The 27770-nt window shown below is 37.2% G+C and overlaps 1 long non-coding RNA gene across 1 annotated transcript in view; it reads left to right on the top strand.

Moving 5' to 3' along the window:
• Positions 1-27698, top strand: part of LOC124963595 (uncharacterized) — a 122826-nt gene extending 95128 nt beyond the window's left edge. Inside the window, exons 3-4 of the long non-coding RNA XR_007104753.1 lie at positions 22913-23000; positions 27630-27698. This is a non-coding gene — a long non-coding RNA (uncharacterized LOC124963595). The remainder of the gene's footprint in view (positions 1-22912; positions 23001-27629) is intronic.
• The last annotated feature ends 72 nt before the right edge of the window (positions 27699-27770 follow it).

Here is a 27770-nt window from a genome sequence, read left to right on the forward strand (position 1 = left end):
CGGGGACCCAAATGTGTTAATCTGAGAAATCCCTCGGCAATATCCCATGGATTACAATATTGCTGAAATATCCGGTATATTACTGCAAGTTAAATACTTCTAGAATTAATTATTAAAAGTGTATTTACCAAGGTTTAGCAACTATTTAATATGTGTTGCTTCCCAAAGGGAGATTAGCCTATCTAAGGGCTGTGGAATCCTGGGGCCTTTGGAATTTATTTAACAAATGATAAGCACCTGATTAAAAATAAATTAAATGCTAGTTAAAAGTATTTAAGGAGCTCATTTAAAGTGTTTCATTAGTAAGGAGTTTCCGCATTCTATCTTTATTGTCTTAGAACAATATACCAGGGCAGGAATCAAGATGGCTGCCAGAGAATTGTGTAAATAATTATATTTCTTAATTATTTGTTTTTTAATCTAGTGAGAGTTTTTTTATTTTTAAGGCGATTGTAATGATTCTTTGTACTACATGAAAACAGATATCTTAATGCATTGGAAATTTGGAAGTAAGTTTTGATAACAGTTCTCCAGTTGCAGGCTAGTATAAGATTTTTTCAATTTTCATCTTGAAATACTATGTATGACTCCATTTTCAATTTTTTTTTAGAGTTAGAGTTACTATAATTAGTGCAAGGAAAAGATTCATTCCCTCTTATATAGTTATTTGACAGAGAAAATAGGAAAATCATAAATGTATGACAAAATGACTTGAGTTCTTTTGTAGGTATTGAGTACTTATTATTATTTGCTAGCCAATGTACTAGGCCCATTCACACACTTTTTGAGATTAATTTTCAAGACATTGTCATAATAGCAACTTTGTGTGCATGATATTCCCAATGCCAGTCTGCTTATGTTTGAGTCATAATTGTCCCAGAGCTCAGACCAACTCCACTAGTCTTTCCTTATACAGAGCTTTCAGAGAAATAGGATTCTTTGGAGGCAAACTCAGAAAAGCAAGGGGAATTTTATGTCAAAACAAGCTTAAAGACATGTTTAAAGACAGAACTGTATGTTTTGTTTCAATGCTTAAATTATGGTTCGTGTGTTTGATATCAATATCTTTTCATCTGAACTGCTTTTGTCTAAGAGTGTAAATTCCTGTGGACTAAGGTCTCAGTCTTTATGTAATTAGAAGACTTTCTGGCTGCTGGTACATTATGCTTCATACAAACTAGCTAAAGTATTGTTGACTTCTGAATATGAGACTCATTCATGCTGATGTTATGTGCCATGGATTTGGAAGAATGATTTCAGAGGGAATAGCATGGGAGTGAGCAGTTGGACACCATAGAGAGGCCAAGTTCTGTTGAAGTGAAATGTTGCCTTGGGTAATGAAGCACCAGCTACTCCTTGACATTCTGAGCCGGACAACTGCAGCATCTTTAGGTAATAAATTAGAGATAACTATCCAGGTACACATCTTACAAGATTTTTTTCAGACAGGGAATTCCCATCATGGGTTAAGTATAGGTCAAATGGGAAATAGTGATTTGAAATAGCAACTCGGACTTTTGCTTGCAGAAATCTCTCTAGAACCAAATCCTAGATTGATAAAATGTCACTTAATAGGAGAACCCGATCACAATAACAGAGTCTGAGATTGACCTGTGTGGGTTGTGGCTAAGAGCTGAAAGTCAATGATAATAATTGAGTCAGTTTATCTTAAGGATCCGGGATAATCAACCTAAAAGACAAAAGGAGTGGCCTTCTTCATTTATCAACCAGATCTTGGAACTGGAGGGCACAAATCCTTAGGGTTTCTGGATGAGGCAACTCCAAAGGAAAATGTATCAGTTTTACATGCATTTTATACGGGGGTAAGTGTATGTAAAGTGAAACTTTCACAGTTAACATGGGTAGATTTAACACCCCTAGGGGAGTGAACACAATCAAATGAAAATAGAATGTGTCTTGGCATGTTCATTGGCCATGGCCACTGGTCAGGCAGCAGCTGTGGTCTTTATGTTACCAGCAAAGGCTTTGAAACCTCTCCTGGATCATCTCCACCCTCGTGGCTCCCTGAGCAATGCCGATAACAACTAGCCAAGCGATTGATGCTGCTGCTGAAATTACCTCTTTGGTCTCACACAGAGCCATCCTCCATCCATGGAGAACAGCCAGCTTGTCAGTGGAGATGGCAAGTTAGTGACTGAATGCACTCCATTGTATGCTGGGGTTGCATTGTTCCACAGGAGACCTTTCAGTAGGGAGAATCTATAGATGGTTTATGCTGCTGGGCAGTATTGGTAAATTCTGGACAGTTTTGCCTTGAAGCGGAACTCTTTAAAGTTGCCTTTTGTGCTACAGAAGTGTCTTGGTTTATGACAACTAAAGATACCGACACCGAGTTCTCAACTGTGATCACTATATATGTGTACATACAATGTTCTCATATAGAATTGTGGGAAAGCATACATGCTAAGTGTAAGTCTATGGTATCTAACTCATAGTGGGGTTATTTTTACATTAGATCTTTTCCTAATAGTGGAAAATAAATCTCTTTTTGGTGCATTAACACCAGAGCCAATCCATTCCCAGTTCCTGAAACTGAAAGGAGCAAAACTTTTTTCTGACATGGAAGATGTCTTTCTTAAAGCATTGGGGGTGTGGAATTGGTCCCAAAGGAATGAAGAATTGGGCTCATAGGGTCTGGTTTGCTCTGGTAACTTTTCACATCTTTTGATGCTTTATACTTTGCTTATTCCTTCAAAAATGGAAGATGAAAAGGGATGCTTCGTGAATGCAGTTATAGGAGTATCAGGAAGGTTGCTGAGAAAGCATAAAATAATTACTGATAATAGCTAACATTTACTGAGTACTTCCTATATGCTAGGCACATTACTAAGTTCTTGCATGTGTGATTTAATTTATTTTTCCCAACCATCTTCCATAGATACTGTTATTTCTGCATATTTTTCAGATGAGTAAAACCAATGCTGAGAGAGAAATTGCCTCAGGTTGCTCAGCTGGTAAGTTATTGAGCTGGTTCTGATTGTAGGTTTATCTGATCCTGGGCTCAAGAAGATCATCACACCAAAAGCTAGTGCAATATAGAAGACATCAGGGTTTTAAAAAAACTATTGTACACCGTATTAAAGACCCTCAAAAGGTATAAAAACTTGTGACAGCCATGTACTACCCACCTCCCCAACTTAAGATACAAACTGTACCTGCTGATGGAGAGCACCACTCTGATGATTCTGCTGACCTCTCCCTCTGCAAGGTAACTGTGATAATGAAATTGGTTGGTGCATTTCTTTATACTTTCTCTACATACATATTTAATTCTTAAACAATGTACCTTGTTGCTTTGCATTGCTTTTATTTAGATTCCGATAGGAGAATTTCTTTGGAAGTTGGGGAAAAGAGTCTAGGGAGAAAATGGAAATCACAGAGCTCATCTCCTATGGGAGTGCGTTGTGCAACGTGAAGCCTGTTTTACAGATTTTTGGTACTTTCTCAAGACTGTATGAAAGGTTTGAGTGATTTTGCCAGCATATTTTCAGGGAACATGTTTCTGAACCAGAAGTACACAAATGAGATCTTGAAACACTTGCCCTTTCCTGTAACGGGGCAGAATCGAACTTGCCCTCTCGTCTGCACTGCGTGATTGTCAGAATGGCTAATTTTCTTTGATTTTGCGTTTTCTGGCATTTGGAAACTGTCCCTCAAGAAGTTAAAATCATCATCCTTGCTTGGCGCTTTGTGGCAGCTGCCTGCCTGGTGGCTTCTGGTAGTTCCGTGAAACGTGTGGGCAGAGGAACAGAAGGGCTGAGGAAGGAATAGAGTGACTGGAATAGCATTTGCCGGCAGAATGTTTGTAGCTGAAGGTGGAGCATATTCAGAGGACACTGTTAGGAATATTTTAAAATCACAGGTGCACTTCTGCTCCTTGCAATTTAAAGGCACATAGCAAATGCAATTTGTATAACTGTTTCACGAAGTGGCTACCGGTTTCCTTATTTCTAGGGTGGAGTTCTTGTAGACAGAGGGGAGGTGAGCTGTGTCTACTTCTTCCAGGAATGAATTAGTTTAAGGCAACTGTTTTTCTAGCACCTGGGTTGTAGCCTGTAGGCACTCAAGAAAGACTTTTGGAAAAAAATAAACGGAAATATCATGTTTTTCCACTTTAGGCTAACCCAGTTGTGCACAAATTTTTCTTATGTCTGTTAACCCCGCACTCTTACCTGATTTAGCTCAGAGGCGGAACACCATTGTTTCTCACATACATGGATTCTGAGTTACTCTCAGAGGGAAAAGGAAAGAGCTCCCTCTGATCATGCTTTTCATTTACTTATGAAAATCTGAACTGCCACCTGAGGAATACTATTTAAAGGAACAGATGAAGGGAATAAAGTGTAATCTCCTAAAACAAGTCAGCCAAAGTTCTAAAATTATGTATCATGTCCATAAAATTTTGAGTGCTTATTCAAAATGTTTATTTATTGATTTATAAGTTATACATATATATATATAAAATTGTGTGAATATGTTAATACATAAAATAATATACACAAATATTTTGACTGGAGGAGACAAAACTGAAAATATATTTAATAATAGTACAGAGCCTTTTGCTTTCATAAAATTGTTATTATGATGATGACTAGTTACCATTCAAAATGTTTTATCATCTTGGTTAAATACTTTATGACATGACTTCTGGTTCTCATTCAGCTTGTTTTAAAGTTTGGTTTTAATGGCTGTAGAGCACTTAATCAAAGTATGAGTGTAATGGGAAAAAGTCACTCTGGTTGCATGGACTAGTTCATGAAGTCCAGATCTTAGTCTCCTCCATTGTTACACAGACTTTCGATTTGTGCAGTCCCTAACAAGCAAATGTCCATCTTCCCTGATGTTACCCAGTTGTCTTTGTGAACTAATTAGAAGATGTACATTCTTCTAATTTTAGCAAATGAATTTAAATCCCTCTGAGCATTTTATCTACAGGATTTTTAAGCAGGTTATAACATTCTGTTTCGGAGTTGTTAAGAAGTGTGAAGATATGGGAGCTTTTTATAGGTGACAGACATATCATTTTCAGTAGTAAAATTGTATTACAATGGAAATGATTCTTAATGCCAATTATTCTTTCCATAGTCCAAGTTTTAGTTTTTATTTTTTTTAAATACAGTATTTCTTATCCATGATTACAACATCAAGTTAAAAACCTTAGCACCAGATTGAGTACATTTTCTTCCAAAAAATATCATCAGATTTATGTCCCTTGTCTTTTTGCAAAAGAAAAATACAAACTTATATTGAAGTTTCACAAGATTTTTTCCAATTATTGTTTGTGAGATAACCAGCTAAACTCTGTAGGATATAAAAGATTTCCAAGGTCTCTTTTTGTCTCATTACCAAGAATTGTAAATATTTCACTATATTTTAAAGATTTTGTGCTGGCTATCATGATTATTGTTAATCTTGTTGGACTCTGAAACTTTGCCTTCAACATCTTTGCATAAATGTTTAATCTTATCTACTTTATGAGACTTAGTACCTTAAAACATAACACACCAATTTCTTGAAGGAAGCCTAAGCAAATTGCTCAACATCACAAAAAACTGAGTGGTCTGGTGTCCTAAAGGCAACTTTGTCAAGGCTTCTACACTGGGAACTTCCTGTTCTTTGCTCAGGTCATTTCATGTAGCTTATGTGACATTTGACCACTTGCACAGCAGATGGAGTGAGGATGTCAGAGTCAATATCTACATTAAATATTAGTAAAACTTTGAACTTTTATACATGAAAAATACATATGAGTAGATGAACTAACATTACCCGAGTACATGACCTTAAGTTTCCCAGATTACAACTGCCTTTACAGCATTGATACCTATGATAATGTGAATCTCCTCCAGTGATGGAAGTACTTGAAATAATTATGTCACTCAGGATGAATGAATTCAACTTTTTCAAGAATAGGTTTTGATAGGGTGAGAACATAAGCAAAGTAAATACTCTGGGTCCCTTCGCAGTAGGTGATTATTGGAATTGAAGGAGACACACAGTGGATAATGCACAAGCATGGCAAGCTGGGAAAATAATAAACAAATTCTGAGGTTTTGTGACAGTAAGCTCTTTCTCACACTCTTGTGAGACTTAGAAACTGTAGTGTAGGGCAACCCAGCCACAGCAGCTGACCTGTCATTCCAGATCAGAGCACAACTGTGTGCTGGGCCCACCAGAAGGAGAGGTGTTGGGACTGGGCACGGCTGGGCTTCAACCTGGAGCCAGGACACAGACTCCAGCCAAGGTTAAGGTGTTTGGGCAAAGCACAGGGTTTGGACCCAAAGGATGGTGTCATCTCATGGATGGTTGGTTGCTGTTCCTTGGATGATGAATATAGCCTGGAATCCAATCTGAGGTCATTTAAAGTGTTCAAATGGCTTTTCTGGACCATGCCATTTTTTAATGGGGGAGACTGAGGTGATATTTAGTTTAAATGTACTATCGTAATTCTCCATGCCAGGTTAGAGGCAAAAGCAGTATTTTCAAAGACTCTACAAATCTTTTCATGAAAGTTACTTGGGGTTGCCAGCTGTTTTAATCTTATTCTATTTTGAGCCTGGCAGTAGAAGGAAGAGATTCTATTTTGTTCACCATATTGTTTTAGTTTCTGAGCTGGTGATGCCATCACCTCAGCCTTTCTCTTCATTTCTTTCCTGCTTTCATTCCCACCATAACCCTGCTGAAATACCACCACCAGACACGAGAAGTCTCTGCCAGTAGATGATGTCTTTTGGTATTCATGATCACAAATGAGCACCATGGAACAATGTAACTATCTCATGGTTCCTGTATATTTGACATGGAGAGGAATAGGATGGGCATTTTCTGAGGTGATATTTTGGAGCAGAAATGTTTTTGACATCTTTCTGTTCTTCTCTGTAGAAAACATGATCTCCGTTGCTAAGTAAAAACACATCTATGTTCTGTAAAAACTGAACGCCACATCAGCTTATGTTACACCCCATGAGATGAAAAAATACCACATGTAAGATGAAGTTTGTACTCCATTTGTGCTGAATCTGATGCTGATGGATGTAAACGTATTAGAGGAATGCACTTACCATGCTTGGAGACTTTGCTGTTAACAGTTTTCCATATCTCATTTTTCTGATGTGAGTCTTATTTGAGAGACTTCAGATTAGATGATGAATGACTGGGGAAAGATTCTAGTCAAAAATACCCCCCAACTTGTACAATTTTTAGATGGCTGTAACTCATAGATGAAAGTGGGTGGTAGGTAAAAAACAGGGCATTATGAGTATTATCTTCCACAGGATACTAATAAGTCACTCTGAGTACAGTGACCGTTTATCAATTAAAAGGAGACTATGATTCATAAACTAATTCTATAAAAGTTTATTAACTGGAGGGTAACTAGTGTCAGTGAAAATTCTGGACTATGGAACTTTGAATATGAACCCAGGGCTTTTAAATATGGTAGCACAGTGCTTATGGAGAACACAGATGTCCATAAAATTCAACCATCAAGACTAGACTCTAAATTCAGGAGAACATGAGAAAGTTCTTACTAGCAATGTGGAAAACAGCTTCCACAAAGCACACCACACATAATTTATAGGAGAGCATGCATTGCTCACAGAACCTCACCTGGACCAGAGTGTCTAAAATAAGTTACTTGATTAGAAACACTAGGTACATATTGATAGCAGATATTAAGCAGCAATGAAAAGAAAGAGAGAGATGAAGAACTCTTAGAGACCAACATAAGTATGATAATTTGATATGCATAAATAAAAATAAAAAATGGTCCCCCCAAGGCATGATACAGTTATTTTCATTATGGTGATTTTTAAAAAAAGCAAGAACGGGTTCAGTTATGCTCAGTGCACTCTGTTTGACAAGGCAAATGCTTATACAATATATTTTTCTAAGTTCTTTCAGGAAGGATTAAATAATGATAAATTTGCACTTATTGAGCATTTACTATGAAAGAGACATTGATCAAAGGCTTTTAAAAAATACATTATCTCATTAAATCCTCAGCAAAACATCATGAAGAGTTACCATTATTACTCCCATTTTACAGATGAGGAACCTCTGGCAAAAAGATATTAATTTGCCCAAGGTGCAGGCAAGTAGACTCAGCTTTAGTACTCAGATTTAATCACTCTGCTATACCTCCCTCATTAAAATAAATAAGTATTGCTGCTTAAAATAAAAATCTCAGTTGTCTGAAAACTTCACTTGTATGAATTCCTGATGATGCAGAATAAATGAGACATTTATGCATATATTAAAATAGCTTTAATTACAACGAGACTCCAATTATGTTACCTTGTAAAGTCTTTACCAGGACTTTCCTTAGTGATAGATAAGAATGTTTAACAATTAAGGCTTGGAGTATTTTCTGTAGGTGGAGGTTTACACACAGCATGAAGATAGCTTCAGGGTTGACAACTTGCTGTCAAGATACTTAGGAGAACATTGAATCTATCTTAGAACTTTAGATTCAGAAAATCATTAAGTCTTGTTTATGTTATATCATTGCTTTGCAAAAATATTTTTTTATAGACAGTACAAAAGGTAAACTTTAGCTTTGCTCCTGTCAGAATTATCTAATTTCTAATTAGGAGAGCCTGATTTAATGAGATTTTCCTAAGTAGTTTGGATAAGCCTTGGATGACTGACTTGAAGTAAGTGATGTGGTTTCAAAGAAAAAAAGGAAAGAAACTAGTTAATCATTTGTTGCTTTCATAATTGATCAGTCCAGCGTTTCTCATAGAGCCAGGTAATTAGGCAGTTGTTGAAGACACTGTGAGACTATCAGAGAGGAGAAAGGAGAGCCAGCCTGAAAGGGGAAGAACAAGGTGCTGTTGGCTCTTCATTCTCCTGGAAGGGGCAAGGAAGTCACTGCAACCGCAGCTGGAGCCCCTCGTGAGGATTCCTCACCAATCCGAGATCCTGCAGACTCCCTCTGCAAATATTGGTGCTATTCACACATTAGTGTTATCAGTTGGTGAAGTTAGTGCTAGCACTAGCTGCCAGTGCAATTGCTTCTTTCCTCTACGTATGTCCACAAGACCACTGGAAACCAAGAAGACTCAGGGCAGTGACAGTCACTTGAAAATATTTTGGCCATCATACTATTTCAAGATGATGAAGGGAGTCACAGAGTAGAATATTCTGTGTGCTTTTAATAGTTGATCAGAATGGTTAGGTTCATTTCAATGCTTTGAAGGAGATCTGAGAGCAAACAAACAAAATTAGGTCAACTATCAGGTGGTTGATTTGACTTCAATTATTTCAATCCAACTGTTGGTGAGTTATCTTCCTGAATTCCAATAAAAAATATTTCTAAAAAGTGAATATGCTCTGGGCTTCTGGACTCATTATATATCCAAGGAGAGCAACAACTTCAAAAGGCAGTACCTTTAGGGAGAGCCTGGTTTGACAGCTCAGAGACTTGAACAAAGACAGTCCAGCACAAACTGCGGCTCAGCCCTCACACTTATAGACACATGCTCCTGTAACCCATTTCTTTTAATGTGTAATGAATTACCTCCCTTGTTTTCCTGAACTTCAGCCTTTTTCCAAAAGGCTATGCATAAAAGTGCATTGATGTGGAACAACTAGGTAAGATGAGACAGTCTGTTCAACCCATGTTATTAAAGAAATTGGTTCACCTTTTTGATTCTGTGTCATTGTAGTTTCAGCCATTCATTTGTTCAATAAGCAGTTTGGTATGTTCTGGGAAATAATGAATATTGATCATAAAATCGATCACTTATTAAGAAACAGACTAAGGGAAATTGTTTATCCAATCAATTGTAATTTTTGATTTGTTATTTATATTTTCCAATTTCTTCCACCCCTCCCTGAGGCTCTCCTCCTCTCAGGAACACCAAGGCAAAGGCATATAGACACTGGCTGAAACTTCTGAAAGAGCACAAACCCCGATACATTTATTATAGATCACACTGGCTGAAATAGCTCATAATAAAATAGAATGTGATTGAGAACTGTGGACACACTGCCTCTTGCACCTGTGACCATTGGGCTGAAAACTTTATATAGTAACAGGATTTGCTAAAAGGAGTATATGCCTACTGTTCATGATGTGTTAGCTGTGTCGTGCTTTAAGAGACAAAACAGTTGCACACAATTAGAATGTCTGCACAAGCTAAGAGAGATTTTGAATAAGCTTGAAACAAGAGGTTGATTACTTTGGATATATATGATATTTGATTTACTTAAAGCATTCCCATTAAAAGAAAACATTTTTAGCAATAGAAATGAAATTCACTCTTTAGAATTTACTGAAGCTGCAACAATGAAAATGCGCTCAGTAGAGGCAGATTTGAAATAACCAAGCGAAGCAAGTGTTGGTGGATCTTCCAGAGATAGAGGAGTTGGGAGAAGGCACACATATCTCTTAAGATCTAGGGAAAAGTAACCCATCCTCTTGGGCAAAATATTGATGAATACTTTGGAGCCCTCTGGGGAAAGATTGAGTGAGTCTACCTGGAAAATAGCAGGCCTGATGGCAGTTCTAGATGACCTTGCTCAAGCAAGGAGTGAATCAGGTGCAACCATGGAGCGTGTGTTTCTAGTTTCATTTTTCACCTGTGTGGAAAACCAGAGCTTAAAACCAGTACATAAACAAATCTCATTCTTGGTAGAAGAGATTCCAACATTTTGCCCTTTACCCATAGTGCATCTATGGTAGAGAAATTGTAACTGCATCCCCCAAGTGGCTAATTAACTTTCCTTGGGATTTGGAAGCACCAGGTGAATATATTGCTCATGCTCATTTCATCTGAAATGTGATTTTGAATATCCCTTTAGATGACTGCAGACACTGATGAAAATTGCCTCTCTCTCTCTGTTTTCCACCCTGTTTTCCAAACCCCTTAAGATCAGAGTGCTGGCAGGGGGTCTAATTTCCAACTGAAGTTTCAAGTTCAGATGTTTAGTGGATATCTTAATGACTGCAAAAGCTAGGACTCCTTTATAAAAGAACTAAAAAGTGTCCAATTGAATTTCACTAGTTGGACATCCTTTTTACATTTTTCTTAAGACCTAATTGATCTTTTGTCTTCTGGTTTTACCCATTACCTTTGAACCTTTCTTCTGTTTAGCTTGTTCAAATGTCACCTTGCTGTAAACTGAGTTCTTTCTGCTTTCACCACAACAGTGAGAACTACTCCTATCTAATGTGATTATAATCCTACGAGCTTTGCATCATTGCATGCTGGCTATTATGACCCTCCCTTCAAAATGATTCCTTTATTGAACTGTTCTAGGTCTTTCTTAGTCCCTCCTTCTTTTTTGGTTTCTTCTCCCCCCTCACACTCTTCCTTAAAGAGTGAACTATCACCTGTCTCTTGGATCTTTAACAACTAAGTTATCTCTAGCTTTCTCCTTTTGCCTACCAACCACAGGTCTTCCTCTGCTTACAACCCAGGGTAACCAACTCACCCTCACCGTCCATCTGCCCCTGTACCACAAGCTGAGGGCATTTAAAAAATAATTTTTAACTGAAAATAATAATTCTCTATATTTAGAGAGTGCAATGTGATTCTCTGTTCTTTGTTTACAACATGAAATGATCAATCAAGCTAATGAGCAAGTACATTACTTCACATGCCACTTTTTTGTGATGGAACACTTAAAATCTACTCTTTGGACAATCTGACATATATGATACATAGTATTTGAGTCACCATTCTATACAGAAGATCACTAAAGCTTATTCCTCCTGCCTAACTGAAACTTTATACCCTTTGATCAACATCTCTCTTCTCCCCACCCACCTCCCATTCCCTCCAGTCCTCTGGTAGACATCATCCTCTTCTACTGCTATAAGTTCAGCTTTTTTAGATTCCGTAAGTGGATCCCAAGGCATTTGGTTGATTTCGCTTAGCATAATGTCCTCTAGGATCGCTCATGTGATCACTCATCACTCCTATAGCTGAATAGTTCATTTTATACATACACCACATTTTCTTATCCATTCATGTGTGGATAGACATCTAGGTTAATTCCATATCCTGGCTATTGGGTACAGCGCTGCAGTGAGCAAGGAGGTATCTTTTTGGCATACCCATTTCAGTTCTTCTGGATATGTACCCAGAAGTGAGATTGTTGGATTACACTGGAATTCTATTTTTACTTTTCTAAGGATCTCTCATACTATTTAAGCTAAGGCCTCATTTATCAATGTTCTTTCCATGACAAACTTTGAGAAAAGATAACTGTTACACTCCACAATACTCCTTAGGACATGGCAGTCTACTCTCTGAAATGTGTACCTCGTAATCTACTTTTCTTTCTTCATCATCGATCTTTAACCATCTACATTTGGGTTTATGAAAGAAATAATGATCATCTTATTCACAAATCTTTTAATTCATTTTAAATGTATAATTTATATGACTTATCTGCAGCATTTGGTATTTCTGGGTCATACCACTCATTCAACAAACATTTAAATTGTGTGCCTGATATATTCCAGGCACTGTCCAAGCATTTGAAATGTATGTACAAACAAATCAGATAATTTTTTTGTAATTACATATTTTAAATGATAAATAATGGACATAATACATAAGAACTATATTATCTAATTAAAATCACCATCAATTGTGAGACATACAGGGCTGGATTTTGATGAAGGCAAATGAGATCCCTTGGGTTCAAAATTTAAGGTGGCATTCACTTTCAGGGCTGGCACGAAATGACCGTTTCTCTTTAAATTTTGTGCCCTAGGTGTCTCACATGAGCATTCAAGAAAAGGACCATCCAGTGCAAAGGTCCAAATGTAGGACTGTGAAAGTTTCCAGCTTCCAGCAGGAATAGGAGGACATGATGGGTAAAGAGAGTAGGCTGGGGCAAGTAGCAGGAGTCAAGATCAGAGAGTCAAGGGTGGACAGATTGCATGGAGACTTGTAGTTGTTGGTTATTGTAGCAACTTTTCTTTGAAAGATCTGGGTACAAGTGAAAGGTTTTTGAACACAGAACCAATATAATCTGCCTGCTATTTTAAAATCTTCACTGACCGTTGTATTGGGTTTAGAACATTGGGGGGCAGGGTAAGAGCAGGGATTATTGCAAACATCTTAGGCAAGAGGAGATGATGACTTGGACCAGACTGGAAGAAATAACAAGGGTGAAACATGGTGAGATGCCAAACACATTGAGAAGGTTGTATCAACCTGATTTGCTGATAGGTTGGATATGGGATGAGAGAGGAGAGAATCAAAGATGGCACCTATGTTTTTGGATTCTGCAGCAGAGTAGCATCAAATTCTCCTGCTCTGTTTGTTTCTTGTTTCTCATTCTACACTTTTGGCCTTGCTATTTTCTTCACTTATTTCTTTTTGTGCCTCTGCCTCATTATATGTTTACCTGTGCTGTTTTGGGGGGCTTCTCTTCTGTTTGCTCACCCTCATTGTCTCTCACCACTTCAACTCTATCTTGAGTGAATCTCAGATTCATGTTTTCAGGTCTAACCTCTTTCATGAATCCTGATACTGGGTTCCCAATTTCTTATTTTCATATTTCTGTCAAAGCCACACCGTTCTCCTACTTGAGTCACCTAGGCTTAAAACCCTGTGTCCTCATTGTATGAGTATCTTTGTCACTATCTAAAGAAAGTTGTCATCACCAGGATTCCCCTTGGGAAGAGCTCAGTTGATATATATTTGTAAGAAATGCTTGGGAAATCCCTTGAGATAGGCAACAGCACCTCCTGGGAATGCTTGGTTAACAAACATGGCAGTGGAGCTTCTTTCTAAAATGGAGAATTCCTGTTAGGAGCTGAGTCCTTGGTTTTTCTACACATGACGTTGGGAGGTTTAGTTATGCAAAATGGGAGTAGAGGCTGAGATAGGACTATACAGCTTCACATAATAAAGAACTGAAAAGTTATACATCTTGAAGGGAAAAAACTGGAAGTAGGAGATAGATACCTACAGGGCTAGATATTATAGGAGAGAATGAGGAGAGGGAAAAGTAAAAGAAAATGTGAAATAATTCTGTGGTGAATGTGGGTGAGAAAGCATTAGGAAAAGAGAAGCATTTGGTTGGGAATTTTGAATGTGTTGACTACCTTTCTGTGCAAATGTGAGAAAAGTACCCCTTTCCATTTTCCGCATGGACGTCTCCAGTGAGGACCCCAAAGTGCAGTAGTGGATTTTAAGAGCCTGAGTTCTCTGGAGACTTTCAGTAGATCAAGAGTCCTACAGTGTGGTTGAGGAGGGTTTAAAAATGGGACATGACTTGGGAGGTGAAAGTCTGGACACAACAATTGTTTGGCCAGAGGCAAATAACACATCATTTTCTTTCATTTGAATGACTTATGGTGTCTTGAGTTTGCTGTGGTTCCCACCACTCCCTCTGTCTGGCCTTTCTCACTCACCGTGGCTATGTGCTGGAGAAGGCATTTGAGTCCATGGTCCTGAAGCGAAGACCATGGACAACCTGCATTTAGACAGATGTGATTTTTCAATCCAGCTCTGTGCTCCCTGAGGTTGGGCAAACTCTGAGAGCTCCCTGAGCCTTAGTTTTCTCCTTAAATGTGAAGGGAATAAAAATACCTATTTCACTTGAAATTGTGATTATTATATAAAATTACATTAACACAGAATAAACCTTTAAAAATGATAGTAATTAATTTTTATGTCTTCTTCCACACTGAAACCCATACAATTTTCCATTATCTTCTAATTAAAACCAAATTTATCCTGGTGTCTGGACCCTCGTGCTCTGACCCTGATGTGTCTATTCTAGTCTTATCTTCTTTTGTACCCAATGCATATTGTACCCATGCTTCCTTCAAATAGGCCCCATTTATGGCTGTTGCTATGGCCTATTTTTGCCTTCCTTATCCATTTACATGACCTCTTAGCAAATTGTTACCTTCCATAAGTTGCTTCTCTTTCAAGATCCAGTTCCAAGATCCAGTTTTCACTTTGTGAAGACTTCCTCCTCCACACTGGTGAAAGTCATTCCTATCTCTTGCCAAGACTCTGCGGTAATCTTCTTAAGGCTCAGATCACACCTGCCTGGTCCCTAGGGAACTAACTGTCTCTTGTTTCCTCAATTGTCAGCTCTTTGAAATGTGGACCACACCTGTTTCATCCTTGCAGCCCTCATGGTGCCTGGTAGTCTATATTTATCTCTCTCATTCTCCAAGGAGTTCGTGAGTGCCTAATTTGTGTGGGAGCCTCAACCACGTAAATGAAACTCAGTGAAAACATATTGAGTGAAGAAATAAACAGGTGAAGAAATGTATGAGTAAGTGGATGGTAAGCCAGTGAAATTTGTGGTGTACTGACTTTCTATATACTACATTTTAGCAATGGAGTCAGATCAGCCACCTAAAACTCTAAAGTACTCTCTTTCTTAGGAAACCACACAGAAGGTTCTTTGGAATTTTAGGTTCCTTTAATCCATTTTGACCTCTGGTCATCTTAGTCTATAATGATTTTTTGCTCCCAGCTGCTGTTCTTAACTTACTTTTCTTGCAAGTTCCCAAAGAATAGAACTCTTATGAGTTCTTATGACCCTTGCCCTTTATTACCTTTGTCCCAATTCTTTTGCCTTCTGTTTTTCTAAATGCCTCTTGCTCTGGCTCTGTGCTGGTCAGTTTATTCCATTCCTGATGTTAGAGATCCATTTTTATTTTGTGGGTTCTTTAAATATGAGGAAAACTATAACTCTAAGGATCATGCATGTGTATGCAATACACAAAAGATACAAAGTCATACATATTTAAGTCCCTAAAGATTTTGTATGTGTAACTGCTTTAAGCAAATATACTACCCTTCCTTTGGTCATCCCTTTAAATTTTTGATTTCCTAAGACATACTCCAGCACTATGGACTTTCTAGGAAAAAAGGAAACAGACACAACCTAGTTGCTTTGGTGTTGTAAAGATGCACAGATGTGAGAGCAGGTGCTCACTCTAGCAACTGAGCAGCGGGCTCATGGAGATGTGAAACGTGCAGGAAGGTCACCTTCCCACTAGGCCAGTATCAACTCCAGTGGTAGGCCATTCTTCTGTGGCATTTTCCATCTGCACTCACTTCTCCCTCTGTTACCACTTCCTCTTTCCTGCTGCATTTACTGATGACCTTTCTCTCTGCTGTCATTCTCTTCTATACCATGGCTTCTCTTTAACAGCAGCTTCTACCACCTTAGGGCTTCTGCCACTTCACAGCTTTGGTTAACTACCTTTGTGTCTTTCAGAGATTTGGCATTCTACTCTCTAGGTCTTTTCACATATCACATCCAAATCCTCTAAGGGGAAGATCTAATTGAGTAAGTCAATGTTTAGTATATTACAACTAGAATTCTTACAGAGTCACTGCCTGGGCTTCTCTGTTATTTCTTCCACAAGTGGCTGAATTTAGGACAGGTGCTAATTCCCAGTACAAGCATTTACAATAACTATTTCAGGAATAGAGACCTTGAAATACAGAATAATCTAAGTATGAGTAATTGGATGTGGATTTTTAATTAGAAAATTGTGGTACTAATAGGTTCATTGAGTAGGCAATTAGTTATTTATCATTTTTATGTAAACAAAAAATATCCTCAGGTATTTGTTTTTAGAATATATCTATACAGGCTGAGGTAAATTGGAGATTCTAATTGTCCTATGAAGTTGCTCTCTATAGGCAATAATATCTGATGATTATAGGATATTGAGAATCATAGTGTTGAAAAGAGTCTTGAAATCATCTCATTCAGCAGTTCTCAATTCATTAGTCTGATGTGAGTTGTATCACTATCAGTATTTATGTTGTTACATATTAAAATATAATTTTTCAAATGTTTATTAACTCATTGTAAAATAACTAGTAAATATGTTATAAATAAAGTAATATATTTTATGAAAAATAACTATATTTGCATTAGTGAGAAGAGTTATATTATTTGTCTTTTGGGCAAGTTTCTAAGATCTGGTTGAATGGAAGACAGCTGAATTATCATATCTGTCTCTGCATTTGATCTGCTATGATATTGTATGTTGTGGAGCCTTTAGAAAACTCCACTGTACACTTGTGGGCAATTGAGAGTGAAAAAGCAAATGGTATCTCGTATTATTATGAAAAGAATTTTGATCTTAGATATATCCTGAAAGGATTTCAGAGACTTCTGGAGTTCTTAGATCACATTTTGAAAACGATTGAAGAATCCCATTTTATAGGAGAGAGACAGAGAAATAGAATAAAAAAAGCTCAGAGAAGTGAAGTGACTTCCCCTGGGCACACAGTGAGTTGGTGACAGAGCTAGGGTTAGAACTCTATCTTGTCAGTATTCACATACCAAAGAAGCAACTGCTCACATTGTGACCCAAGCAACTGACAAAATGCCAGTGTGCACCTGTTACCTGCTGTGAAAACTTGGCTTCAGGTGTTAGACTTTGGAAGATGAAGAGATTAGTGCCATTACACAGCCATCAGAAGAACAAAGGGATAAAACACATGATCCAAGAGAGCTTATCCTTTCATTAGTCTGTGTGTATGCTACAGCTTCACTCTAGAGCCTTCTCTACTGAAGGTTTGTTGTAGAAAAAGAAGCCAACAAATCAGAACTAGCAAAGGACAGGACTGGCTTACACCAGTCCCCTTACAGTAAGTGCTTCATAGGTTGGATCGGTCTGGCAATTCCAGTCTCCATTATTGCCTGAAATTTCCCCATGGCCCTAGACTAACATTTTCCTTTCCTTTTGTTATGCTTTGGGCAGAAGGTCATTCCCTCATGGTTAGGCTTAATTGGAATCCAAGCCAAGAGGGATGGGACAGGCTGCCATGTTGTGGGCACTTTTCTGAGCCATTGCTTTGGGGAGGGGGACATAACTGTGTTCACTTGATGTAATGTTATCACGCAGGGTCTGTTGAACAAGTATGTGGTATTAAAAGAGGAATGCAACTTTTAAATTCTTAAAGGTATAGTTTAAATGAGCCAAAAATCATATTTTTACTTAAAATTATACTTGAAAATATATATATGTATGTATGTGATGTGTATATGTATAGCATGTATAATGTACTTCACATAATTACATATTTTCATCTAGAAGTTAAATGGCCACGTGGTAATTCTACTAGTAAACACCCTCTCCTCTTCTTAGAGCAAGTGCTTGTGCTCTTGAGAGAAACATCTGAAAATACTGAGATCATTGAGTTTTAAACCTGGATAATAAACTGAAACTTTCCTTTTACTTGCCTCCTCTAAGTTATGTGTATTTTAACATATAAACCTTGTGATTATTTGAATAAATTATCAATTTCTAAAAATTTTCAAGGTTCTAAGCTAAAATAATGTTGGTATATCCAGTGGATATTCCCCCTTTTGTAATGAAGAACTTCTGTATTTATGTAATCTTTATCCTTTATGCCTCATGATTTAATTATAGGTACCCAGGTATATTTCATCTCACAATATTAATGCTGTTGAGAATGTAGCTCATTGGTTCTTGTGCTATGAGGTGAGGCTTCCAAAGTGAGCTAGTGGCCATGACTGGCCATCACTCCATTTTGAATTTCCTCTGATTTCATGGAATATTCTAATCTTCTCCAAATGAATGGAATTGAAGCCCTTTCTACTTGACAGCCAAAGACAAACACCAAACTGTCCAGAAGATCCATTGCCATTTTATTCCTCTGTCACAATTCCTGGTGATACTAGCAAAACATCAAGAAATTCCCCCATCAAGACTTTCTGAGCCTTTATAACATTTGCACTGACATTTCATATTGAACCAGTATACCATAAACTTTTTTGCCCTGAAAATATTGATAAATTTTCTTTACCAAAATAATTAGAAAGAAACAAGGTTTTGCTCATTGACCACCTCAGGATGTTTTTCTGATTTGGGGATTTGTTTTTCAGTTTCTACAGGGATTTAGAGAGCCACTTAGGTTCCTCTTCAAATCCCATTCTTTACAGTTTGCATTCACCAGGTAACCACTGACCTGAATTTTGGTTAACCACTCCTTTTTACTTTTTTTTTTTTTTCAATTTGCCTTTTTAAAACTTTATGTGAATGAAACTGTGCTGTATGCATACTCCTGTGACTTTTTCCCCCCTGAAATATTCTGTTCTTGAGGTCCATCCATGACTCTGAATTTTTATTTTTTCTTTAAACATAAGAAAATCTAGACCTATTGGACTGAGGTAAGTGGTTGGTCATTTCTCTGTCACCTTTTTTAGGAGAACTCTTCAAGACTTCAACCATTTGGTTGCTTATTCTTGTCAAGTTGAGCCTGCTGCAGTTTATTTTTATTTTATAAAAGGCAATACTGTTTAGCCATGATTAGTTGAGAGGCATTCAGGGCCCATCTCCATCAACCACAAACAAACAAATCTCTAAAATACCATGCTTACTTATGATTCAAGTATGTTTCCTTTGATGGGTGAGTTTAAAAATTGGGTGCATGTATTCTAAGTTATGTACCAAAAGAAGGGAATGTGAAAGAATGCGGCAATCATGTTTACAGTCTTAGGCATGCTAACAACAACAGCAGCAGCAACAACAACAACAAAATAGTTTTACAAGTTTGGAGGCCTCAAAAGTCCCAGTCCTGATGAATGGGCTTTGACAGTTATGAATGGTGGACTAGTTGCATTAAAGCAATGAGGGAGCTAATAGTAGGTTTGAAACTCAGTTTGAATAAATCATCAACCAAGCACATAATGGCTCTGTAAGAGCAGGCCAGACCCTGGGCACCAGTGTGCTCCCTACTTGCCTGGAGACCATGAATCTCAGGCATTGTAGAAATACTGCAATATTTTTTTTTCTCCTTAAGTTTCCTAATCCCTTTAAAATATATAATATATTTAAATATTAAATATATTTAGTGTAAAGTTCAATACACATTTTTTCTTAAACTAACACTGCCACTATTATATATAAAGTGTTCATGATTATATAGGAGGTATTCAGAAGCTTTAGAATTAGGGTATATATTTGAAATCTTAAATGGAATTGACCTTTCGTATCACTTTTGAATAGGTGCAACATGACTACTGTGCTACCTTCTAGAATCTTTTTAGTGATTATATAATTCTTCCAGTATGGTATCATTAAACTTGTAGGAGGTAGCAACCAGCACAAAAAGCCCATTCAAATTTTGTTAAAACTCTTATGAAAATGATTTATTTAATTTATACATATAAATAATATAACCAAAAAGCAGGAAAGGAGTTACTAAAACATAATTCTGTACTAAATTAAAACAGAGTGTTTTCATTTTGCCTCTCTTATTATGACAGTTGAATAATATATGCTATACTAAATGGATGTCTGGTATAAAGAGCAAAGATCAAGAAATGAGTGTTTAGAACAGTAAATTATATGTTAAAAATCTATAAATAGCTTAATAAATATATTCTTGCATGTAAAAAGCAGAAAATTGCAGGCTACAAAGTAGATTATCCCAATGGTGCTGTTTTGAAATCACCTTTGGAAAAGCACATGCTTCCCATATGGGTTTCATAGCTTCTGCACATAAAGCTTCAATTTTTAAGAAAGAGGGCCTTTGGAAAATACATTTATTTATTTATTTTTATATCCTACCTCATTCTATCTCATGTTTGATGATAAGTCAAAATCATCATAAAAATGCTTTAAAGTGATTTACAAATATCCCGTGCAGTTCAGGAGGGCAGAATTCATACTTGAGGTAATTGGTGAAGAGAGAAAATGTGAATAAGAAAATAAAAGCAAGTGACAAGAATTCAAAGACCACATGACCATGGTCATGCATATTTGGTAATGTATTTTTTAGTGTCCTGCAACAAATATGTTTCTGAGTTTTCTTGCAACCATGGTAAGGATAGAAAGGAGCTTGGTTATATAAATACAAGCTTTGTGCCTAGGACCAACCAGATTTTTCCCATTCTGAGAACTGGGAAAAACTGCTTTCAAAATTGTGTAGTGAACAGGATCCCCCAGAGTCTACAAAATTTTTCTGTAAGTATTTTCATGTCATTATAATGAATAAAAACTTTTGAGAGCCATGACACTCTCCTCAACCTCAGATTAGGATGACTCATTTCAAAGCCTTAGGAGTCCCCAAACAGTACACAGGATTTTTATGATTTAAGATGATGCCATAACAAAGACCCGATCACAGTTCAGAGGCCTGAAAAGATGGAAGTTTATTCCTCTAATGGAACTGTGCAAGGTGACCATTCCAGATCAGTAGTTGGCTCTGCTTCACAATCAGGGATCAAGTTTTTCTACTGTGTTGCTGCACAACCCTACTCTGTCCAGAGGCTCATTATCATCTTTGCAATTTATGCAGTAGTCCTCCCTTATTCGCCAATTTGCATTCCACATTTCAGTTATGCATGGTCTGAAAATATTAAATGGAAAATTCCAGAAATAAGTAATTCATAAGTTTTAAGTTGTACACCATTCAGAGTGCACTCCATCCCTGGGACATTAATCATCCCTTTGCCCAGTGGATCCACACTGTACACACTACCCACCCGTTGGTGACATAGTAACTATTTTAGTTATTAGATCAACTGTCACAGTGTTGCAGTGATTGTATTCAAATTGACCCTTATTTTGTCTAATAATGTCTCCAAAGTGCAATAATAGTGATGGTGGTAATTCAGATATACCAAAGAGAAACTGCAAAGAATTTCCTTCAAATTAGAAGGTGAAAGTTCTTGATCTAATAAGGAAAGAAAACCAACTGTATATCGTTGCCAAGATTTATGATAATAATGAATCTTTTATCCATGAAATGTGAAGAAGAAAGAAATTCATGCTGGTTTTAATGTCACACCTCAACCTTCAAAAGTTATGGCCACAACACATAAGTGCTTAGTTAAAACGAAAAAGGGTTCAGTACTATCTGTGGTATTAGGCATTCACTGGGGATCTTGGAACATATCCAGTATGGATAAAGAATGACTATTCTACTAGGATCTGTGGAATTCAACCAGCAGCAAGTGGGTGAGCATTGAGAAAGTACACCCAGTCTCAAGACCTAGGCACGGGGTTAGGACATTTTACTTCCATTCATAGTTCATTGGTAAGAAGTGTTACATAGCCACCCCAACATTTATGGAGTCTAGGAAATATGGACAAGCCAACCATATTCCTAGTCAATAGAAAGCAACTGAATTGGCCAAAAACTATCAATCTCCTAGGGAAGTATTTTCAGAGAAACTGGTCCTTTCCACCAGTTGAATACCTAGTAGCATATGCTTGATTTTGGTGATCTAACTTTAACAGGAATGTAAAGAAACTAAAATTAAACTCATTTTTTTATTTTCCACTTCTGCATCTGTTTTTCATTTCTTCCTTAATTTACTTCAATGTTATTTCCTAAATTTTTGTGCTTCACATTTCATAGTTAGGTTAGTTTCTCTACCTTTCTTAACTTCCTAGATTTAGCTCATCACACTCTCTGATAATATCACCCCTTGAATATCTCCCAAATCTCTTTTACTTGCCGTTTTCACTACCACTGGCCTAGGTTAGTCATCTACTTCCTCTGGATCATTGCCTTCTGAGTAACCTCCTTGGCTTTAGTCTCTTGATGTTCATTTCATTCACACATAGTTACTATATTCCCCTCATTATGAATGGAGAGTCCGTTATGTTCAGGGAACTGTACTGATGGATTAAAGATGCAACAAATAAGAAACCTGCTCTCAAGAACCTTGTCATATAAGATAACAATAAGGCACACACTCAAGTCACTACAGTATCATGCAAGAAGTTAGTGATTCAATTGGAGATGGATGTTTGGATCACAAGGTTCATGGTGAATTACCCATTATAGGAACTCTGCAATATCTAAAACCTAGAGATTTCCTTGAAAATATGGGAAGAGATCTGAGTTCTCCAAACTTTGGGGAAAAGTAATAAGAAAATATTCACTTTACTTTTTTTTAGGGCAATGCACCAAGATGAACCCTGAGGCAGCTGTTGTCTTGGCCTCAACCCTGAGGCTCTGGTCTAATGTTCCCCAACAGGGAAAGTGGTGAGTTTTGAAAGGTTAAGTTTGGCACAAGAAAGGGATTGCTTATTCTCTTTAATTAGAACATTTGAAGTTTTATGAAATAATTTTCATACTAGGAGAAAAAATTCTTCAGAAAGACCCAGGAAGAGGGTGTGGGAACCACAACAATTATAGGTACAGCCTGCCCAGGGAAAGGAATCCCAGAGACATTTTCTTCCTGACTCCACAGGGCACGGAGTATTGGGAGATATGTATCCCACTGGAATATATGCCTTATTTTCATGGAAGATATAAATAGTTATTGATGTTTTTTTCTCCTATGTTATCTTGTTAAATCACGAGTTCACTAAGGAGTGACCTCATTATCATATGGGTGATTTAAACTGCCAATAATAAAAAATCTTAACCCAACTTCTTAAACCACAAAAAACAAAAACTGATTAGCACACATAACAGGAAGTTCTGAGGATGGGTGACCTAAGGATTGGTTAATTTAGTAGCTCAATGATGTCATCAAAGACCCATTTTTTTTCTAATTTTCTTAATGCCTTCCTCACCAAGTTAGCCTTCATCATTGAGTGTAGTGATAGAAGGAACAGATTCTGGCAGTAGCATGCCATGGGCAAAGTCACAGAGTCAGGAGGCCACAGTGCATATATAAAACACATTGTATTTGAATGAAACATAAGAATTAATGGGAAATATAATGAAAAAGGTATGGTGGGACCAGACCCTAATGTGAAACTAAGAAATGTGGATTTAATTCTACAGACTACTCAGAACTATGGGTATATTTTAGCCAAGGCATTGATAAGACCAACAAAGGGCTGTAGGAATATAAATCCAGTGTGTCAGTAGGGACCAGGGTCAGGGGGTAGCCTAATCTAGGAGGAAGGTCCAAGTGATAGCTGAAGCAAGTGGAAATGAAAATCTGAAGTAGGACAAAGGAAAAGGGAAGGTCAAGAAAAATGTGGACACAGAGTTAGTGAAGAAATACTGCAGAATTTGTCCACTAGTTGAATGGGGTGAGGGAGAGGCATCAAATTATGTCAGATTATTTAATTAATTAATGCAAATAGGACACATAGAAATTAGTATGAGGAACATTTGCTGAGCCTGCCTACTCACAGCTGTTCACTTGCACAACACATCAGTGAAGGAGTTTTTGTTATCCCATTTTACAAATGAAGCTAAGGCCTGGGAAAGGGTTTAAGAAATGTTCACATGATTAAGCAATTAGAAAATGGAATAGCCAGAATTTTAACTGAGTATTCCTAATTTCAAAGCTCATACTTTATCCACTGTACCTCTAGGAGGCAAGGAGACTAATTTGTTTTGATCTTTATTGATTTTTCTCCTCTGCTCAAAAGTACTCAAAGTGGTCTACATTGCCCTAGGGAATAGTCCAACCACTGCTGCATGACACGCAAGGGCATCCGATCTCTGACTCTAACTTGCTTTTCCACCCTTATTTTCCATTATAGTCATTTGGTGTCCTACTACATCCACCTAATGGTGATTATTATTTGGAATTCCCTGAACACACCAAATGCTTTTTTTGGTTTTCTCTCCCACTCCTTGCTTACATAGTTTCTTTTCTGGTGGAAATTGTACCTGACCACCTCGTCCATCATCTTTTTCCAATTATTCACTTATATTCACTCTGTGTTCCCACATACTTTGTTCGTGGTTAGCTTAGTAACAGATCATTTGCATAATCTTCCTGGCAGAGCTGGAAGCTCCTTAAGGGCAGGGATTGGTTCTATTGGCCTTCATATCTCATGCAGAATCACTTGCAAGACTGTACACTTATAGGAAGTGAGAAGTGGAAGGAAGAAAGAAAGATAAAAGAAAGAAATGCAGGAACAATAAAAGAGAAATATGATACAGAAACATATAAAGAAAGTAATTTGAAAGTTATTTTTAATTATACTGGCAAAGTGTGCTTTATGATTATTAAAGGATTATAATTATTATTAAGGGATAAAAAAAGTATAAGAGAAGTCTAATGATTGATTAAATTATTATCTTAAAATTCATAGAATATTCATAGAGTGTTTTCCATGGTCAAGAACATTTTAACAATAGGAAATGGATTTATAGTAGAAAGTATTTCAATTTAGCTTACAGGAAGTGTAGACAACATTTTAGAACAAAAATGATCATTAATAGTCTTCTAGAACAACAATACAGTAAGGAATAAAGCCAGAAAATAGAACAAAATACGTATTTCCCAAGTATCCCTAGAGATCTCCATGCCAGTTGGTAACTGTCTATTCTGAGTACTTCTTTCTCTCTCTGATTCATACCACTGCATGCTCTATTTGTTTGAATGTCTTTCAACCTCACCAGGGGCAGGTGAGGGCTTACTAATCTTTGTCTTCCCAGAGCTCAGCACAGTGCCTGGCACTTAGTAAGCATGTGCTCAGTGTCTGCTGAATGAGACTGTGTGATGCACAGCATTGACACAGGCTGGCAGGGTCCCCATGCTGAGCTGTGTTAAGCAATATAATATGTTTGATAAAATTAAGCTTTATTTAACCAATGATTAGCCTATATCATGATAAGCTATCAAGTTTTTGTTTTATTTACTGAACATAGTACTGAAAAGAGGAGAAAGGTGTGTACACCATGGATCCTGCTTTTGAGGAACCTGTTCTTCCTAACAAAACTTAGTTTGGGGAGATATGACTAAATTATAAGAAATAAAGTTGGACCATACAGAGATATAGTTCAACCTTGATAAAAAAAAAAATCTGCTGGAATTGGAATTTATTCATAACAAAGTAAACATAAAGCAGAAATAAAGATATTCAGCTCCTGGACATCCAGTTGCCTCCACACACATCTCCTCTCTGTAGCAACCCAGTTGAAGTCACACAGGATTGTTATGCACTTGTGTTGACTGTTGCATTCTGATGTGAATGAGTCTTACCTTCATAGACGATTGCCTTCTAGCAATTTAAATTTTAAGCTTTAATTAATGAAAAGCTTTGCCTTCTATTAAAAGAGCTTCATGAACTAGCAAAAAGGTATAGCATTTACATAAATGCATATCTATTTCTGTCTGGCTGTCTATCTATCAGCTATCTATATTCGGCTTGGTGGATGGTGAGGCCATTGGGATTCCATCCATGGTCTCTGTCCCAGAATAGCACTCTTCCCTCATGGGCATACGTGGCTCTTGCTGATGAAGATCTGGTTGGTGAAGCTTCTTGGTGGGGAAGCCAGTGTATTGTCTTCATCAGCTCAGTCAAGGGCTTGCACTTGATATGGTTTGGTCCCAGATACACCAGCCTGCTGGAGCTTTCCTACCTTTTTTTGACTTCTTGCTTTCTTTTCTTTTTCTGGACTAAATGCATCTCAAATACAAGCAATAACTCTCTTAATACTAACCAAATGATTCCCTCCCCTTCTCTGCCCTAAAATGCATGTTTTATGTTCCTTTAAACTCTTACTGTTCTTCCTAGTTCAATGCATTTTTGTGCTGTAGCCCCACCTATTTGACATTTTGAAGTGCTCATTTATGTCTCTAGTATTAATTTCCATCCTGGAAATTCATTAAATCACATGCAAATATTAACCAAAAAGACATGGCCTCAAACCGCAGGTGTTGAAGATCTGGGAAATAAGTTTTTAACAAAGGAGTGTGTTATCAAATTAAAATGCCTTGCATTAGTGGAGGAATTAATAATATAGTGATAACAGCTAATTGTGTGGTACACATGCTCACTGTTTCTGGGATGCTGGGAAGCAGATCTTAGTCAGGGTTAGCACAGTATCTGGAGGCTCCCTGGCTAAGTCATTCTTATGCAAGGGCTTTGGAGGATGGATAATGACAGGTCTATCCAAATCACAGTCAATGTAGCATCATAGGTATAAATGTTGTTACCAATATTTTCTAAAAAGTTATTCCTGTTCTGGGAATAATCTTCAGAAGAGGAATTTTTACAGTTGGATTCAGTGGAGTTTTGTCACTGAAAATGTGGGTAGATTGTCTTCCCATCCATGGATTCAATCAGGCATGGATTCAGAGTACACTTGAATTACATCTTAAATAGATATAATGAATACACCGATTACATTCTCTTTGTAAACTAAATTAATACAGATTTAGTATTTTTATTAAAGTGCTTTTTTTGGCATAGGAAGTTCAGTCAATTGAGACTTCCTTTTTCAGAAAGCTTTGCTTTGCATAAAGCAGCCACATCATAAGGAAAAAAAAAAAAAGATGGGAAGGAGAGTTAGACTTGGTTTGGGAGAGAAATCGAGTGAGTGAAACTAAGGGCATATGAAGAACAGTCAATATCCAGCAACAGCAGCAAAACAGTTTCAATTTTCTGGATTATTAATTCAAATTCACACGCACATGCCAGTTAAAATTAAAGGCCTCTTTTTACTGCACTAGTTTAAATTAAAGATTATATTCTGCTCCACAAGTCTGAATTAAATAGCTTATTTTGCACACCAAGCTCTCATTTTAAAGCTAATAAAGAAAAGACATAGCATGTACGTGCAAGCTCGAGACAGGAAGGGTCTAAATTACTACACCTGTTTCACTTGGGAGCTACTTTATTAGTGTTACAAAACTTGGCTTTCAATTTGGCACTCAGAAGCACATTTAGAACAAGCATTTCTTTGTTTTGACAGAGAAGCCGTGGTAAATGAATGACGTTTGAGCTAGGTGTGAAATGTGAAGGTACAAAATTAACTGGTAAGGTAATTACTGTTCTAATTCTGCATAAACAAGCGTTTTGAAAATCATTAATAGTTCAGGGAAATAATGTTAGT

The sequence above is a fragment of the Sciurus carolinensis genome, chromosome 1 (genome assembly GCF_902686445.1).
Source record: "Sciurus carolinensis chromosome 1, mSciCar1.2, whole genome shotgun sequence".
Lineage (NCBI taxonomy): Eukaryota > Metazoa > Chordata > Mammalia > Rodentia > Sciuridae > Sciurus > Sciurus carolinensis.